Genomic DNA, 19,830 nt, shown 5'->3' on the forward strand with positions numbered 1-19,830 from the left:
ATCCCAATAAGCCATGCCTTCCGTATCATCCTCGTCAGGTTGATCGGGAATGGGGTCTTCCAACACATACGCCTTATCCTCAAGTTTGAGGACAATCCTAAGATTGCGGAACCAATCCATAAAGTTCGTATGGTTGAGTTTGTCTTTCTCGAGGAGAGACCTTAACGATAGGTTGTTCAAGTTAATAGGTGCGTTTTGCATGTTGTTGTTATTGGCGGCCATCTACAAAATTTAACAAAGTTGTTTAAGTATTAATTTTAATTTAACAATCAATACCCTTTAAATCCAATTGATATTTATTAAATTTTAGAATCCAACCGTAAACCAAATTTCGGTTAGGTGACCTTTATCCCGTCATTTGATTTAGCTAGGTAGTCATTATATGACAATTGCAATCCTTTTGCAACTTCTAAGTTATGGGATCATGCAATCCTTTTGCATAGCATATTATCCCATCAACGCCTATTTGTTCATCATGCTTCGGTGACCCTAAGTTCATGATTCCCAAATCAAGTCGTCCTACTTGTGCTAACGTGTAAATTCAACATACTAGTGGTTAGGTGACCTTTATCCCACAAGTGTGCGAAATTTACCTCAATCATATTAGTTTGCTCATAACGGTTAGGTGGCCTTTATCCCATTAAGAGTTCCCTAATATTTTTAAGTGTTTGCACAAAAGAATGGCATTTAACTTGTTTGTCTTGTTGTTTAAAAGGGATTTTAAGTTTTCGTTATTTCTAGTTTGAGAAAACATTTATGCCATACACCAACATGCATTTAGTGTATGGTACTTATGAAAAACCAATTTCATGTCTTGTAATTGAGCCAATTACTTGATATAAACCAATTTATATTTGTTATCCTTTTCTTGTTCTTAATAACCATTTATTAAGGTTTTTGGTTGCAATTTTAATTCAACCATTTAAATTACCATTTTGCATGTACTTAATACGTCTAATTTAACCAATTAAATTGTCGTTATGTTTGTTGTTAACTTGTGTGATTAATTTGTTACAATCAAACATACAATCCATAAACATGCAAACAACCACACATGCAAAATAAGTATGTTCACAATCTAGCCATTTAGGTGGACATTTGTTTAGCCGAAAACAAATGTCACCGGGTAAGGGTTTTCAACACAAAGCAAGAGATTTCCAATCTCCCACTTAACCTTGCATCCAAATGCTACTTGTGTTCTTCAAGTCTTCATTCATCATCTTGTATCTTCATTTTTACAAAATATGTATCCTAATACATTTTATCTAGAAAATGAAATTACAACCTATTCTATTTTACATACCAAATATAAAATGAATTACATAACCAAATGAATGAATTATTACAAACCAATTGAACAATTATTACATGCCATTGAATAATTATAATTACAAACCAAATGAATCATAAATCAACCAAATATAGCATGCAATCAACATACGGTCAAGGCTAGGATTGTGAACATCAACATGCAACCAATTGTGACCAAAATGCAAGAGCCCAAACCCAATTTTGGAGCCCTAACAATTCGGCATTCATCAAACACCCTCCCAAAACCCATGATTTTTGCATTCTTCTTTCATGCATGTACTTAGAATGCAAAGTTGATGGGTTTTAAAACAACAATTCGAAGCATATTTCAACAACTTCGGCTCTAGATACCATTGTTGGGATTTAACAAGTTTGATATATCTTAAAACCTTTTAAGAATCATTATAAACGGAAGCGTGTAATTATCAAGTTTTACTTGTTAAACTTTAACCAATTTAAAGCTAAATCCCATGGATCAAGTTGTGAACATTATGCTTACTAATTAACAAGAAAGGAAGAAGTTTATACCTCCTCAATGAGTGAGAAATGAGCTGAATTGGACAGCAGAAATGTGCTGAATTGGACAGCAGAAATGGTGATGAAGATGATGAAAAATGAGCTTCAAACTTGAAGCCTCAAGCAAGTGATACCCCAAGCAATTAATCACCAACACCCACCTTTGTTTAGTTAGGATTTTAGGACACTTAATACCTTAATTTAGCAAGCAAAAGGCTCTCCTATTCTGCCCAAACAGTTCAGCCAGCAGGGTCTACAAGAGCTGAATTTTTGTTGCAGTTTTTAAGTGTATATCTTGAACTTTGAATGCATGCCCACTTTGTATTTTGGTCAAGCATCAATAACTAAGGATTTGTGGCATATATTGGGAGTAACATCAAGCATGGGGAGGCCATCTTGGTCCCCTAAAAACGTCCCCCATGGGAATATATCAATAAATATGTAACTTTTAATTATCTAAAGAAAACTAGTTACATATAATCCCATGCCTTTTGTTACTTACATTTTATAAATCCCTTTTACAAAATGTATCACAACATAACTATTTAATCTTATAAATAATTAATTCCTTATCATATAAATTATCCAAATAATTTATCTCAAGTAATAATATTTTAGAAAAACCGATTTTCTAAAGTTCAAGTGTCGCGTATTTGTTTAATGAACCAATCGTTAAGATCAAATACGTTTAACGTGTCGGTAAGCTTGTTATTGGGTATGACCCGACTTGGATCATAACATACTAGCCACATTAATTTAATATGTCACTCGGGCATACGAAATACCTTCATGATCGAGGTAACCAACAACAATCTTTTAAGAAACAAGAAATCACGCAAGGTACGGGTAGTGGTTTAAGCTTTGGTTACAAAGGACAAAATCCTTTATGTAACCGATGCCACAAACATCACTCTGGCTACTGTAATGTGGTATGCAACAAATGTAATCGAAAGGGTCATCTTGCTGAAGATTGTAGGGCTCTCATTACAAATACAAATGGTACCAAGACTCCTGCCACCAATGCAAATAGAACTGCTTTGGCTACCATTACTTGTTATGGGTGTGGAAAACAAGGTCACTATAAGAGCCAGTGCCCGAATCCTGAGAAGAATATCGGACCTGCACGTGGGAGAGCATTTATTATTAATGCTAGAGAGGCATGTGAAGACCCGGAGCTTGTTACGGGTACGTTTACCATTAATAACTTATCAGCATCTATTATATTTGATACTGGTGCCGATAGAAGTTACGTGTGTAGAAATTTTTACACTAAATTGAATTGTTCATCATTACCTCTAGATGCTAAGTACATGATTGAGTTAGCTAATGGTAAACTAATTAAAGCCGATAAAATTTGTCGTGATTGTAAAATAAATTTAGCCGGAGAAACGTTTAAAATTGACTTGATACCCGTAGAATTAGGAAGTTTTGATGTAATAGTCGGCATGGACTGGATGTCCAAAGTAGGAGCTGAAGTTGTGTGTGCCAAGAAGGCAATTCGCATTCCTTGTAAGGATAAAATGCCGGTGATGATTTATGGAGAGAAGGGTAACTCAAAGCTAAAACTCATTAGCTGTTTGAAAGCCAAGAAGTGTTTAGAAAAGGGATGTTATGCTATTCTAGCACATGTTAATAAAGTCGAAAAGAAAGAAAAAGAGAAGTGCATCAACGACGTGCCTGTGGCAAGAGATTTTCCTAAAGTTTTTCCGGAAGAGTTACCGGGATTACCTCCATTTAGATCTGTAGAATTTCAAATAGATTTAGTACCAGGAGCTGCACCAGTTGCCCGTGCTCCATATAGACTTACACCGTCCGAGTTAAAAGAACTTCAGAGTCAGTTAAAAGAATTACTGGATCGTGGATTCATACGACCAAGTACTTCACCGTGGGGAGCTCCGATTCTATTTGTTAAAAAGAAAGATGGATCTTTTAGGATGTGTATAGATTATCGTGAATTAAATAAGTTAACTATCAAAAATCGGTATCCACTACCGAGAATTGACGACTTATTTGATCAACTCCAAGGATCATGTGTGTACTCGAAAATTGACCTAAGATCGGGCTATCATCAATTACGCGTCAAAGAAGAAGATATACCGAAAATTGCTTTTCGGACACGTTATGGTCATTACGAATTTTTGGTCATGCCGTTTGGATTGACGAATGCGCCAGCTGTATTCATGGACCTCATGAATCGAGTTTGTAGTCTATATTTAGATAAGTTTGTTATTGTTTTCATTGATGACATTCTTATCTATTCCAAGAGTGAGCAAGAGCATGAGCAGCATTTAAGGTTAATATTAGAGTTGGTGAGAAAAGAACAGCTATACGCTAAATTTTCTAAGTGTGCTTTCTGGTTGAAAGAAGTGCAATTTCTTGGTCACGTTGTTAGTAGCAAAGGAATTCAGGTTGATCCAGCTAAAATTGAGGCCATTGAAAAATGGGAGACTCCTAAAACACCAATGCAGATATGTCAATTTTTGGGTTTAGCCGGTTATTATAGAAGGTTTATTCAAGATTTTTCCCGAATATCTAAGCCGTTGACAGCATTAACGCAAAAAGGGAAGAAATACGAATGGACCTCGGAGCAGGAGAACGCATTTCAATTACTGAAGAAGAAGTTAACTACGGCGCCTATTTTATCGTTACCTGAAGGGAACGATGATTTTGAAATATATTGTGACGCTTCGCAACAAGGTTTTGGTTGTGTTCTTATGCAACGAAAGAAAGTTATTGCATACGCATCCCGACAATTGAAGATTCACGAGCAGAATTATGCGACGCATGATCTAGAACTGGGAGCAGTCGTGTTTGCGTTGAAGATATGGAGACACTACTTATATGGGGTTAGATGCACTGTGTTTACTGATCATAAAAGTCTTCAACATATTTTCGATCAGAAACAGCTGAACATGAGGCAACGTAGGTGGGTCGAGCTGATAAACGACTATGATTGTGAGATTCGCTATCATCCCGGGAAAGCGAATGTAGTGGCCAACGCTTTAAGCAGAAAGGAACGAGAACCAATTCGAGTACGAGCAATGAACATAAAAATTCGCATGAATCTCAACTCACAAATCAAAGAGGCTCAACGAGAAGCTCTTACTAAAGAAAACATAGGAAATGAAATAATGAAGAAGTATGGGAAACAACTCATTATGCGGGAAGATGGAATTCAATATTTTGCAAACCGTATTTGGGTACCAAAGTTGGGTGGATTAAGGAAGTTAATATTGAATGAGGCACATAAGACAAGGTACTCGATACATCCTGGAGTTGGAAAGATGTATCAAGATCTTAAGATGCATTATTGGTGGCCTAATTTGAAGACAGACGTTGCAACATATGTTGGGGAATGTTTAACTTGTTCCAAAGTCAAAGCAGAACACCAGAAGCCGTCAGGATTACTTCAACAACCAGAAATCCCAGAATGGAAATGGGATGGTATTACCATGGATTTCATCACAAAATTACCTAAGACTGCCTGGGGTTATGACACCATTTGGGTAATAGTTGATCGTCTCACCAAATCTGCACATTTCTTGCCTATAAAGGAAACGGATAGAATGGAGAAACTATTACGATTATACATAAAGGAAATTGTTTCAAGGCATGGAATACCTATTTCCATTATATCCGATCGTGATAGTAGATTTACATCAAAGTTCTGGCAATCACTACAGGAGGCCCTAGGAACTCGTTTGGATATGAGTACCGCATATCATCCGCAAACTGACGGGCAGAGTGAAAGAACAATTCAGACTCTTAAAGACATGCTTAGGGCATGTGTGATCGATTTTGGAAACGGATGGGATAAATATCTACCATTAGCAGAATTCTCGTATAATAATAGTTATCATGCGAGCATTAAAGCTGCACCATTCGAAGCACTGTATGGAAGGAAGTGTAGATCCCCTATCTGTTGGAACGAAGTAGGAGATCGACAATTAACTGGACCCGAGATCATCCATGAAACTACTGAGAAGATAGTGCAAATCAAGGAGAAATTGAAAACAGCCCGTAGTCGCCAAAAGAGCTACGCCGATGTCCGAAGGAAACCATTAGAGTTTCAGATCGGTGACATGGTTATGTTAAAGGTGTCACCTTGGAAAGGTGTAATACGTTTTGAAAAAAGGGGTAAACTAAACCCAAGGTATGTAGGCCCGTTCAAAATTATCGAACGCATCGGACCGGTAGCTTATCGACTCGAGTTACCGCAACAACTCGCCGGAGTACATAATACATTTCACGTCTCGAACCTTAAAAAGTGTCTTGCAAAGGAAGACCTCACCATTCCTCTTGAAGAAATTCGAGTTGACGAGAAACTACAATTCATAGAAGAACCAATCGAGATCATGGACCGTGAAGTTAAACGGCTCAAGCAGAGCAACATACCGATCGTTAAAGTTCGTTGGAATGCGCGAAGAGGTCCCGAGTTTACTTGGGAGTGAGAGGATCAAATGAAACAAAAATACCCGCATTTGTTTCCCGATGACGCAAAATAGGTACGATTTTAAAATTTCGGGACGAAATTTATTTGACGGGTAGGTACTGTAATGACCCGGACTTTTTCGATCGATCTATACTTATAAGATTAATATTTACATAAATTAAACCTTACCAACATGATAAGCAACCCAAATTGTTGAGACTTATGTTTTTGAAAAGAGATTTACACAACGTTTGACCATCTAGTTTGACCGATGATATCACGAACTATATAACATATGATAATTATACGTTTGTGTATATATATGTATATATACATATTTAACATGATCTAAGGATGTTTTAATATCTCATTTTGTATTAATAACAATAAGTTATAAGTATATTTTGAAACTGCTAACTTAAGTTTTCAAAACGATAACTTTAAGTAACGTTTTTTGATATAAATACTTATAACCTATAATGTTTATACATATATCGTATATGTACTGTATTTAATCACTTTTTAAGGACTTAAATACATAAAACAATATAAGTATATTCACAAAAGATAACTATATTTGAATCCTCGTTCCGTTTTCACAAGATTTCTATACGTATATTTAGAGTATATGTACTCGTATCATACCTAGCTTCTATACGTATTTACTATTGGTATATACACATCAAATCACCACCAACCAGCCCTTGTTCATGCCTTATGTATAAGGTAACTCTCTTGTTCATGCCTTAAGTATAAGGTAATTACTTTTGTATGATAGTATGACTAATTACACAAAATTACAACATAAATTTTGTCCATGATCTTCATCATTCACGCCACCATCACCACCATATATACTCCATCCATTTTCAATTTTGCTACATCATTTTGCTAGTTAGGAACACACTTTCAAGAGCCTTAAAACCCTTAACCATCTCAGCCCACAACCATGAAGATCTAGCTTCAAAAACATCACTTAATCACCATAAGAAAACCCTTACAAAAACACTTTAAGAATCCTTCCAAGAACACAAGTTTACTTCCAATCTTTCATCCAACTCCACCACTCTTTTGATTCTAGGTTTTTACTTCTATTTTACAGCAACCTTGTCCAAGTAACTTGAGGTAGTAACTTTGTTCATAACCTTATTCGATTCATATATATAGTTATCTTATTTTATGGTATAAAATTTTAACAACAAGAACATAGTTTGAATGTTTTCAAACTTGTTTGCAAACTAAATAGATCCTTCTAACTTAACTTTTAAAATACTTCAAGACCTATAATATATCATAAGGATATGCTAACTTAACAAGGTAAAACTTGATTTTTCAAAGAACACCTTAAAAACTGAATTTACGTCGTCGGAGTACAACCGGGGGCTGTTTTGGGTTGGATAATTAAAAACCATCTTGAACTTTGAATTGGAGGCTTATTTTCTGGAAAATTGATATTTACTATGAATATGTTAACACATAAAAATTTCATGATTTAACTCAAAGTATAAGTATTTTTAGAAAAATAATCATTTAAGGTTGTTTACATGATGGAAAATGATCAACTTCATAAGTTTCACCAAAGTTTGACCTATGACCTGTGATTTCGAATACAAACTAAGGTATTTACAGTTCATATTCTTAAAGAAGGACTCGATCCAAGGAAGTGGCAAGTTGAACCAACAAAAACGGAGTTGTAACGAAGAAACTATGACTAAAACAAGATCGGATATCCAAAACTAGTTTAGCCACGAAAATAATTGGAGAAAAATTAAATAAATCACATCTTTCTAAAATAACATGATATTTTATATATATGTACTCATAATTTAATTTTATATATTTCAGGATCACCCATAAACTATACGAGAAGATTAATCATAAGATCCCATGATTGTACGCAATACGTCTTCTTGACAATATAGGTACCATGGGTCAAGATTAATCCCGACCAATACAAATACGATGGGGGTTTTATTTATTTCGATGGGGGTTTTATTTATTTATTGAACACCTAAATATGAACCATTAAAATTGAATTGCTAACTACGGACTAAGAAGACATTAAAAGTATTATAAGTATATATACGTGACGATTGTTTAAAATGAAAATATATTGATATATTATATATGGATAGGTTCGTGATATCAACCGGAGACCAAGTCAAAATATATATATCTTCAAGGCAAAAGTGAGTATATAGTCCCGCTTTTAAACTCTAAATATTTCGGGATGAGAATACATGTATTTTATGTTTTACGATATGGACACAAGTAACTGAAAAATATATTCTACGTTGAGTTGTACCACTGGCATACTTTCCTGTAGCTTGGTAACTACTATTTACAGCGGTATTGTAAACGCGAATCCTGTTGATAGATCTATCGGGCCTGACAACCCCAACCGGACTGGACGACCAGTATTCAACGTTTGCACAGTACTTCGTTTTGTGACTACACTTGGTACGGTGTAGTAAGATTTCATAATAAAGGGAATATGCGACGTGATTAAATGTTAAGTATGGTTACCAAGTGCTCAACCACTTAGAATATTTTTATTAAAATGTTTATATATGAAATCTTGTGGTCTATATATATATATATATATTGCTGCCGGCATTAAACCTATATCTCACCAACTTTATGTTGACGTTTTAAGCATGTTTATTCTCAGGTGATAGCTAAAAGCTTCCGCTGCAACATGTTGAATTTAAGCAAGATCTTGAGTATGCATATTTGTGTCAAAAATAAAACTGTATATCGGAGGATTTGTAATGTAAAATATGTTGGAGGTCGTGTTGTTATTATCACATGTAAAGTTTGTAAGTCTAAGATTATCGCTAAACGATAATCCTTATTAAGTTGTTTAAACCTTGTATTTGTAATAAAAGCTATGGTTTGTATTGTAAAAACAAATGCAGTTTTTGAAAAATGTCGCATATAGAGGTCAATACCTCACGATGAAATCATATGTTATTGTATTCGTCCTTATGGTTAAGGTCGGGTTATGACACCGGTAATTCTTTCGGAAATACATCGGGAAATTCTTTTGCGACGGGAACATCATTGATGCTCTTTTCTTCAGTTTGTACTTTCTCGACGTGTGCTAGAACAGCATAGCAACCTTTTCTTATTAGTTTTTGTGCCTTCAAATTACTAATAAGATGTAGCTTCGTGTTGCCCTTTTCTCCGTACACCATTAAGGGTTTTACTTTTTCTCGTATAATGCGAATTACATTTTTGTAACAAACGATCTCTGCTTTCACTTCTTTCAACCAGTCCATACCGATTATCACATCAAAACTCCCTAACTCTACTGGTATCAAGTCAATCTTAAATATTTCGTTACCCAGTTTAATTTCTCGATTCCGGCATATATTATCTGCTGAAATTAATTTACCGTTTGCTAATTCGAGTAAAAATTTAATATTCAACGGCGTCAATGGACAACTTAATTTAGCACAAAAATCTCTACTCATATAGCTTCTATCCGCACCCGAATCAAATAAAATGTAAGCAGATTTATTGTCAATAAGAAACGTACCCGTAACAAGCTCCGGGTCTTCCTGTGCCTCTGCCGCATTAATATTGAAAACTCTTCCGTGGCCTTGTCCATTCGTGTTCTCCTGGTTCGGGCAATTTCTAATAATGTGGCCCGGTTTTCCACATTTATAACAAACTACATTGGCATAACTTGCTCCGACACTACTTGCTCCGCCATTACTCATTCCGACACCATTTGTTCCTTTCGTTCTGTTAACCCCTGGTCCGTAGACCTCACACTTCGCCGCGCTATGACCATTTCTTTTACACTTGTTGCAAAATTTGGTGCAGAACCCCGAGTGATACTTTTCACACCTTTGGCATAGCTGCTTCTGATTGTTGTTGTTGTTGTTGCGGTTGTTATTGTTGTTAGGATGATTGTTGTAATTGTTGTTGTTGTTGTTGTTGTTGTTGGGCCATTTGTTGTAGTTGCGATTGATGTTGCGATTGTTGGGATAATTGTTGCTATTATTGTTGTAATTGCTGTTGTTGTTGTATTAGTGATTCTTATCACCGTTTTCCTCCCACTTTGTTTTGACTTGCTTCACATTGGCCTCTTCAGCAGTCTGTTCTTTAATTCTTTCTTCAATGTGGTTCACTAGTTTGTGAGCCATTCTACATGCCTGTTGTATGGAGGCGGGCTCGTGTGAACTTATATCTTCTTGGATTCTTTCCGGTAATCCTTTCACAAATGCGTCGATCTTCTCTTCCTCATCTTCGAACGCTCACGGACACAATAGGCATAATTCTGTGAATCGTCTTTCGTACGTGGTAATATCAAATCCTTGGGTTCGTAACCCTCTAAGTTCTATCTTGAGCTTATTGACCTCGGTTCTGGGACAGTACTTCTCGTTCATCAAGTGCTTGAATGCTGACCACGGTAGTGCGTAAGCATCATCTTGTCCCACTTGCTCTAGATAGGTATTCCACCATGTTAACGTAGAACCTGTGAAGGTATGCGTATCGTACTTCACTTTTTCCTCTTCAGTACACTTACTTATGGCAAACACCGATTCGACCTTCTCGGTCCACCGTTTCAATCCGATCGGTCCTTCGGTTCCATCAAATTCCAAAGGTTTGCAGGCAGTGAATTCTTTGTAGGTGCATCCTACACGATTTCCTGTACTGCTAGATCCAAGGTTATTGTTGGTATGTATCGCAGCCTGTACTGCGGCTATGTTTGAAGCTAGAAAAGTACGGAATTCCTCTTCATTCATATTCACGGTGTGTCGAGTAGTCGGTGCCATTTCCTTCAAAATAGTCAAATGGAACAAGTTAATCATACAGAATATTAAGAGTAGTTAATAGTATTTCGTAGCATAATATGAACTCATTTATAAAAGCTTTTTCTTCATATTAGCATTTTATAAGTTTAAATTCGGGTAGTACCTACCCGTTAAGTTCATACTTAGTAGCTAATATACAATTCAACTACTACAATTCTATATGAAAAACTGATTATAATAATATTTCGCATTCAAACTTTTATACAATATTTTACAAACTTACAATACCGCTTATTTTACATAAAGCATGAAATATAGCACACAATAACTTTGATACAAGATAGTTGTGAAGATAATTCTAGCTAGTACACAAGTCGTTCAGCAAAGGCAATAAAGACACGTAATTCATACGTCCAGAAATAAGTCATGCATTCTGGTTTTACTAGGACTACTTCCCATCCTTGGTCTTGTGGAACATAACCGTTATGGCCGTTGATAATACAGCGTGTTGTAATGTCGTCAAAGGGACGAGGGTTACGTAATGTCCAACAGTCCCATAACAATCTAAAAACCTTGTTTCTCACCCCAACTACTGAGTCCGTTACTTGTGGAAATGTTTTGTTTAATAGTTGTAGCCCGATGTTCTTGTTCTCACTTTGGTGAGAAGCGAACATTACTAACCCGTAAGCATAACATGCTTCTTTATGTTGCATGTTAGCCGCTTTTTCTAAATCATGAAGTCCTATGTTCAGATACATTGAGTCAAAATAATTTCTTAACCTGTTGCGTAAAATAGCACTTGGGTTCCCCGCAATATATGCGTCAAAGTAAACACATCGTAACTTATGGGTTTCCCAATGTGATATCCCCCATCTTTCAAACGAAAGTCTCTTATAAACCAAGGCATTCTTGGAACGTTCTTCGAATGTCTTACAAACTGATTTCGCCGTAAATAGTTGTGCCGAAGAATTCTGACCGACTCTAGACAAGATTTCATCAATCATGTCTCCGGGTAGGTCTCTTAAAATATTAGGTTGTCTACCCATTTTGTGTTTTTATACTGTAAAATAGACAAGAGTTAGATTCATAAAAAAAATACTTATTAATACAAGCAATTTTTACATATACCATAAAGCATAAGCACACTATATTACATATATTACACCATACGAATACAACTATCTTATTCCGACTCGCTCGTTTCTTCTTCTTCGGTTTTGGTTCGTTTTGCCAAGTTTCTAGGGATATATGATGTTCCCCTAATACTAGCTGTCGTTTTCCACAACGGTTTAGAAAAATCTGGTGGTTTAGAGGTTCCCGGGTCATTGTTACAACTTAAGGACTTCGGGGGTTGACAATACATATAAAGTTCATCGGGGTTGGAATTAGATTTCTCTATTTTTATGCCCTTTCCCTTATTATTTTCTTTTGTTTTTTTAAATTCAGTTGGGGTAATTTCTATAACATCATCGGAATTCTCGTCGGAATCCGATTCATCGGAGAATTGGTAATCCTCCCAATATTTTGCTTCCTTGGCGGAAACACCATTGACCATAATTAACCTTGGTCGGTTGGTTGAGGATTTTCTTTTACTTAACCGTTTTATTATTTCCCTCACCGGTTCTATTTCCTCCTCCGGTTCCTCCTCTTCCGGTTCTGAATCTTCTTCCGGTTCTGATTCTTCTTCCGGTTCCTCTTCGGGAACTTGTGAATCAGTCCAATATATATTCGACTCTTCGTTATTATTAGGTGAGTCAATGGGATTTGTGCTAGAGGTAGACATCTATCACACAATATCAAACATGTTAAGAGATTAATATATCACATAATATATACATGTTAATAATATATAGTTTCCAACAAAAATGTTAAGCAATCATTTTTAAAGAAAATACGGTTGAAGTCCAGACTCACTAATGCATCCTAATAAACTCGATAAGACACATTAATGAAAATTTTCTGGTCCTCTAAGACCAATGCTCGGATACCAACTGAAATGTCCCATTCTTATTGATTAAAAATGTTCCATATTAATTGATTTCGTTGCGAGGTTTTGACCTCTATATGAGACGTTTTTCAAAGACTGCATTCATTTTAAAACAAACCATAACCTTTATTTCATAAATAAAGGTTTAAAAAGCTTTACGTAGATTATCAAATAATGATAATCTAAAATATCCTGTTTACACACGACCATTACATAATGGTTTACAATACAAATATGTTACATCGAAATCAGTTTCTTGAATGCAGTTTTTACACAATATCATACAAACATGGACTCCAAATCTTGTCCTTATTTTAGTATGCAATAGCGGAAGCTCTTAGTATTTACCTGAGAATAAACATGCTTTAAACGTCAACAAAAATGTTGGTGAGTTATAGGTTTAACCTATATATATCAAATCGTAACAATAGACCACAAGATTTCATATTTCAATACACATCCCATACATAGAGATAAAAATCATTCATATGGTGAACACCTGGTAACCGACATTAACAAGATGCATATATAAGAATATCCCCATCATTCCAGGACACCCTTCGGATATGATATAAATTTCGAAGTACTAAAGCATCCGGTACTTTGGATGGGGTTTTTAGGCCCAATAGATCTATCTTTAGGATTCGCGTCAATTAGGGTGTCTGTTCCCTAATTCTTAGATTACCATACTTAATAAAAAGGGGCATATTCGATTTCGATAATTCAACCATAGAATGTAGTTTCACGTACTTGTGTCTATTTTGTAAATCATTTATAAAACCTGCATGTATTCTCATCCCAAAAATATTAGATTTTAAAAGTGGGACTATAACTCACTTTCACAGATTTTTACTTCGTCGGGAAGTAAGACTTGGCCACTGGTTGATTCACGAACCTATAACAATATATACATATATATCAAAGTATGTTCAAAATATATTTACAATACTTTTAATACATTTTGATGTTTTAAGTTTATTAAGTCAACTGTCCTCGTTAGTAACCTACAACTAGTTGTCCACAGTTAGATGTACAGAAATAAATCGATAAATATTATCTTGAATCAATCCACGACCCAGTGTATATGTATCTCATTATTGATCACAACTCAAACTATATATATATTTTGGAATCAACCTCAACCCTGTATAGCTAACTCCAACATTCACATATAGAGTGTCTATGGTTGTTCCGCAATATATATATAGATGGGTCGACATGATAGGTCGAAACATTGTATACGTGTCTATGGTATCTCAAGATTACATAATATACAATATAAGTTGATTAGGTTATGGTTGGAATAGATTTATTACTAACTTTCACGTAGGTAAAATGAGTAGTTTTTATCAATCTTGTTTTACTCGCCATTTCTTCGTTTCTAATCCGTTTTGAGTGATTCCAGTGGCCATGGTTTCGTATTGAACTTAACTTTATGAATCTAAATAGAAAAAGTATAAGTTTATAGTTGGAAATATAAGTTACAAGTCATTTTTGAAAGAGGTAGTCATTTCCGTCGAAAGAACGACATCTTGATGACCATTTTGAAAAACATACTTTCACTTTGAGTTTAACCATGATTTTTGGATATAGTTTCATGTTCATAAGAAAAATCATTTTTCTAGAAGTATAGCTTTTAAATCAAAGTTCTTCTTAGCTTTTAATTATCCCAACCAAAACAGCCCCCGGTTTTACTACGACGACGTATATCCAGTTTTATGGTGTTTATCGTGTTTCCGGGTTTTAAATCATTAAGTTAGCATATCATATAGATATAGAACATGTGTTTAATTGATTTTAAAAGTCTAGTTAGAAGGATTAACTTTATTTGCGAACAAGTTTAGAATTAACTAAACTATGTTATAGTGATTACAAGTTTATAACGTTGAATAAGACAGCTTTTTATGTATGAATCAAATGATGTTATGAACATCATTACTACCTCAAGTTCCTTGGATAAACCTACTGGAAATGAAAAAAATATATCTAGCTTCAAAGTATCCTTGGATGGCTTGAAAGTTCTTGAAGCAGAATCATGACACGAAAACAATTTCAAGTAAGATTTCCACTCGAAATAAGATTGTTATAGTTATAGAAATTAAATTAAAGTTTGAATATGATTATTACCTTGTATTAGAAAGATAACCTACTGTAAGTTACAAAGGTTTCTTGATCTTGGATGATTACTTGGAATGGATTTAGAAAACTTGGAAGTAAACTTGCAATCTTGGAAGTATTCTTGATTTTATGAAACAAGAACTTTTGGAATTTATGAAGAACACTTAGAACTTGAAGATAGAACTTGAGAGAGATCAATTAGATGAAGAAAATTGAAGAATGAAAGTGTTTGTAGTTGTTTTTGGTCGTTGGTGTATGGATTAGATATAAAGGATATGTAATTTTGTTTTCATGTAAATAAGTCATGAATGATTACTCATATTTTTGTAATTTTATGAGATATTTCATGCTAGTTGTCAAATGATGGTTCCCACATGTGTTATGTGACTAACATGGGCTGCTAAGAGCTGATCATTGGAGTGTATATACCAATAGTACATACATCTAAAAGCTATGTATTGTACGACTACGAATACGGGTGCATACGAGTAGAATTGTTGATGAAACTGAACGAGGATGTAATTGTAAGAATTTTTGTTAAGTAAAAGTATTTTGATAAGTGTCTTGAAGTCTTTCAAAAGTGTATGAATACATATTAAAACACTACATGTATATACATTTTAACTGAGTCGTTAAGTCATCGTTAGTCGTTACATGTAAGTGTTGTTTTGAAACCTTTAGGTTAACGATCTTGTTAAATGTTGTTAACCCAATGTTTATAATATCAAATGAGATTTTAAATTATTATATTATCATGATATTATGATGTATAAATATCTCTTAATATGATACATATACATTAAATGTCGTTACAACGATAATCGTTACATATATGTCTCGTTTCAAAATCATTAAGTTAGTAGTCTTGTTTTTACATATGTAGTTCATTGTTAATATACTTAATGATATGTTTACTTATCATAATATCATGTTAACTATATATATATCCATATATATGTCATTATATAGTTTTTACAAGTTTTAACGTTCGTGAATCACCGGTCAACTTGGGTGGTCAATTGTCTATATGAAACCTATTTCAATTAATCAAGTCTTAACAAGTTTGATTGCTTAACATGTTGGAAACACTTAATCATGTAAATAATAATTTCATTTAATATATATATAAACATAGAAAAGTTCGGGTCACTACATATATATCGTTTCGAAATCCTTAAGTTAGTAGTCTCATTTTATGTATATAGTTCATTGTTAATATAATTAATGAGATAATTAATTATCATTTCATCATGTTAAATATACATAAGTTCATATATATATATATATTATCGTGTCATTTTCAAGTTATAATGTTCGTGAATCATCGGTCAAACTGGATGATCAAACGTTTACATAAATTTCGTTTAAATTAATCAAGTTTTAACAAGTTTGATTGCTAAACATGTTGAAAATATTTAATTATGTAAATATTAATCTTATGTATAAAAAAAATCCAGATCGTTACATTACACACCCGTTAAATTAACAAACTTTGCTTATCGTGTCGGAATAATATAAAGATAAAGTTTAAATTTGGTCGGAAATTTCTGGGTCGTCACAATCACATCATGGACAGAGATGGCTACTAAATTCCTAACCAAATATTTCCCTCCTTCTAAACAAACCAAACTAAAGAATGACATCATTAACTTCAAACAAAGTTATGATGAATCTATTTACAGTGCATGGGAGCGATTCAAAACCCTGCTAAAGAAGTGCCCTAATCACCAGCTAGAACAGTCAGCCCAAATATGTACCTTCTACAATGGTCTTACGGTAAATCATAGGACGATGATCGATGCAGTAGCTCAAGGGAATCTGATGAACCAAACCACAGACGAAGCGTGAGAGTTGCTCGAGAACATGACAATGCATCATCATGACTGGAACAGTGGTGAAACAACTTCATCATCTGCTACACTCTCTGCACTAACCAATCAAAAAGAGGCCATCAAATCCCTCACGGATAAGATGGAGTCTCTCGCTAAACAACTTCGAGAATTGAAGACACAGCCGCAGCAGGTCAACCAAGCTCAGGCTTGTGTTAATTGTACCAACCCACAACCCACTGAAGAATATCAAGTTGAGTATGAAAACCCTAACGGTTCAGTCTGTTACGTCCAATACCCAGCTCGTCCACCAAATCCCGGATTCAATCAATAACCTAGGGTTAATCAATTTCGGCGAAGCAATCAACCTTTTCGCTATCGCTATCCACCCTATCCAGCCCAACAATCTCAATTGACCTACGATCAACCACTTCTACTCACTGGTACACCAGTTGAGGAAAATTCCCCTACCACCTAGATTACGAAAGCAACTAACCCCACTCTCAGAGCTGATGATCAGTTAACTCAGTTCATTCAAGGACAACAACAGCTAAATCAGAGAACTGCAGTCAGGCAAGATCAGACGGAGATACTAATGAGAAATCAATTGGCTCTGCTCAAAAGTCTAGAGACACAGCTCGGACAGTTATCACAGCGCCTTGAAACCCAACCGCAGGGAAGGTTACCAAGTAATACTATCCAAAATCTCCACATAGAAGAAGGAAAGCAAATGGATTCCGTAATCCCAGAGGAAGAACCATGGAGAAGGTCAGCCAGGTTCAAGAACAAATCGACATATACTCAGAAGTTGACCCCTGAAACTCCAGTTCGTGTACCCTATCCTGGAAGGCTACAAGAAGAACCATCCAAGCTTGATTCCTTCAAACTTGATGAAAGATTCTTGGACACTATGTCCAAAGTTCCCAACCAGAAGAGATATACCCGAAGGCTTCTCTCTACAAAGGAGTGAAGAATGCTCTGCATTACTCAAAAAATCTCTACCGCCAAAGCTAGGTGATACGGGCCGATTCATTTTCCCTTGTTCAATCTACCAATCTGGAACCATTCATACGTTAGCAGATTTAGGAGCAAGTATCAACCTAATCCCCTACTCTCTCTACAAGAGATTAGAGTTACGAGACTTGTCACCAACTAAAATGACAATCCAACTTGCCGATCACACAATTCGATATCCTAAGGGCATAGTTGAGAATGTCTTGGTGAAAGTTGACAAATTCTTGTATCCTATGGATTTTGTAGTAATGGATATTAAGGAAGACCTACACACACCAGTAGTGTTAGGAAGACCATTCATGAATACGGCTAGGACTGTCATGGATGTGTACAATCAAAACTTGATCCTACGATCACGTGGGGAGAGCGTTACCTTCAAAATTGACCGACCAACCGATCTTTCTGGACAGGCAGAGATGTTTGCTATTTCTACTAGACGGATCACTTCCGATGATGAGTCTTCACCACCAGCTGATGATACCGAGATGGGTGTCGAATCATAAGCTGTAGACGATCCAGAAGTGGAAGAAGAGGATCCCAGCGAAGAAATAGAGGAAGAGGAGGAATCTGAAGAGGAAGAGGAAATGGAAGACGTAAAAGAAACTGCGATAATACCCGCTCCAAGCATTGAGCGTCATGAAGAAATAATGAGGCTTGGGAAGGAAGATCACAGTTTAATCATTCGCTTCAAGAAGAAGACCATCAAGGGTGAGGTTAAGGATATAGAAATTGATCCTGCAAGTATCAAAGTGGAGAATCAGAATACTGAAGAAACCCGCTCATCAGACGAATCCTCAGAAAAACAATACACCGATGATGACGAGGTAGAGCAACATGAAGACATTCTGAATAACTCTCAAGCTGAACCAGATCAAGGGGAGTCGGACTATTCTTCAGAGCAGATTCCGGTTATATCCACACACGCAGACATGATAACCTTCATCAATGATACCGATGAATTTAAAGATATTCTCGAAGCCATCCGTAAATCAACCATTGATTTTTTGCTACGCTTAACATAATGAATTATGGCTATCCGAGAAGAACACAACCTCTATCTCCGAAGAGAAGACAATGATGTTGAAATCCTAGAAGAACGCATTCAAGAATTTATCAATTCTCTTCACGATCATATCTAGCAGGAAGAAAGGCAACGAGAGCACAATTCAGTGGTTCTCACTATTCTTGAGACAAGATTATGTCGAGATCAGAAGATCGTTTACTCTAAGGTTTATAACGCCTTAGCTGGATCTGCACTTCCGTTCTCACGAAACCAACGAGCACTACTTACTCTCATCCTGAAGCATATGGATCTTTCCACCGAACGCCCAACTTATCACTCTGATTTGCAAATGATCGAGGATATTCACAGCTTTTTTGCTCTCTTGGAAAGAGATAATTTCGAAAGCACACCAGACAGACTAGTGATTTATGTAACAATTGATCACCATGCTGATCTGATTATCAAAGAGTTATGAGACACTGTTACAGAGGAAGTAAGGCGAAACAATCCGTTTTCTTCTCTTGAACCAGATCGAGTCAACATTGCCACCTATGTTACGACGCAGATATCACATATCTTCCACGAATCCACAGATCCAAGTTTCACATTTAAAGCTAGATGTCGGGAGATATACTAAAAGACGGTGACATTAATGCTCGGGTCAGGATTGCTGTTCACTTCTTTTCAACTTCGTCTTTTAACAAATCTGTGTAAAGCGACAGACTCATACTGTGGAGATCACCGTTCCGAAGACTTCGAGATTCTAAAGATACAGTTTCTGACATTGTTTGAAGACCTCTGAAATGAGCATCCCATCAGAGAAACAATCACCACCAGTACTGCTTATATGATTG

The sequence above is a fragment of the Rutidosis leptorrhynchoides genome, chromosome 7, assembly GCF_046630445.1.
Source record: "Rutidosis leptorrhynchoides isolate AG116_Rl617_1_P2 chromosome 7, CSIRO_AGI_Rlap_v1, whole genome shotgun sequence".
Taxonomy (NCBI): Eukaryota; Viridiplantae; Streptophyta; class Magnoliopsida; order Asterales; family Asteraceae; genus Rutidosis; species Rutidosis leptorrhynchoides.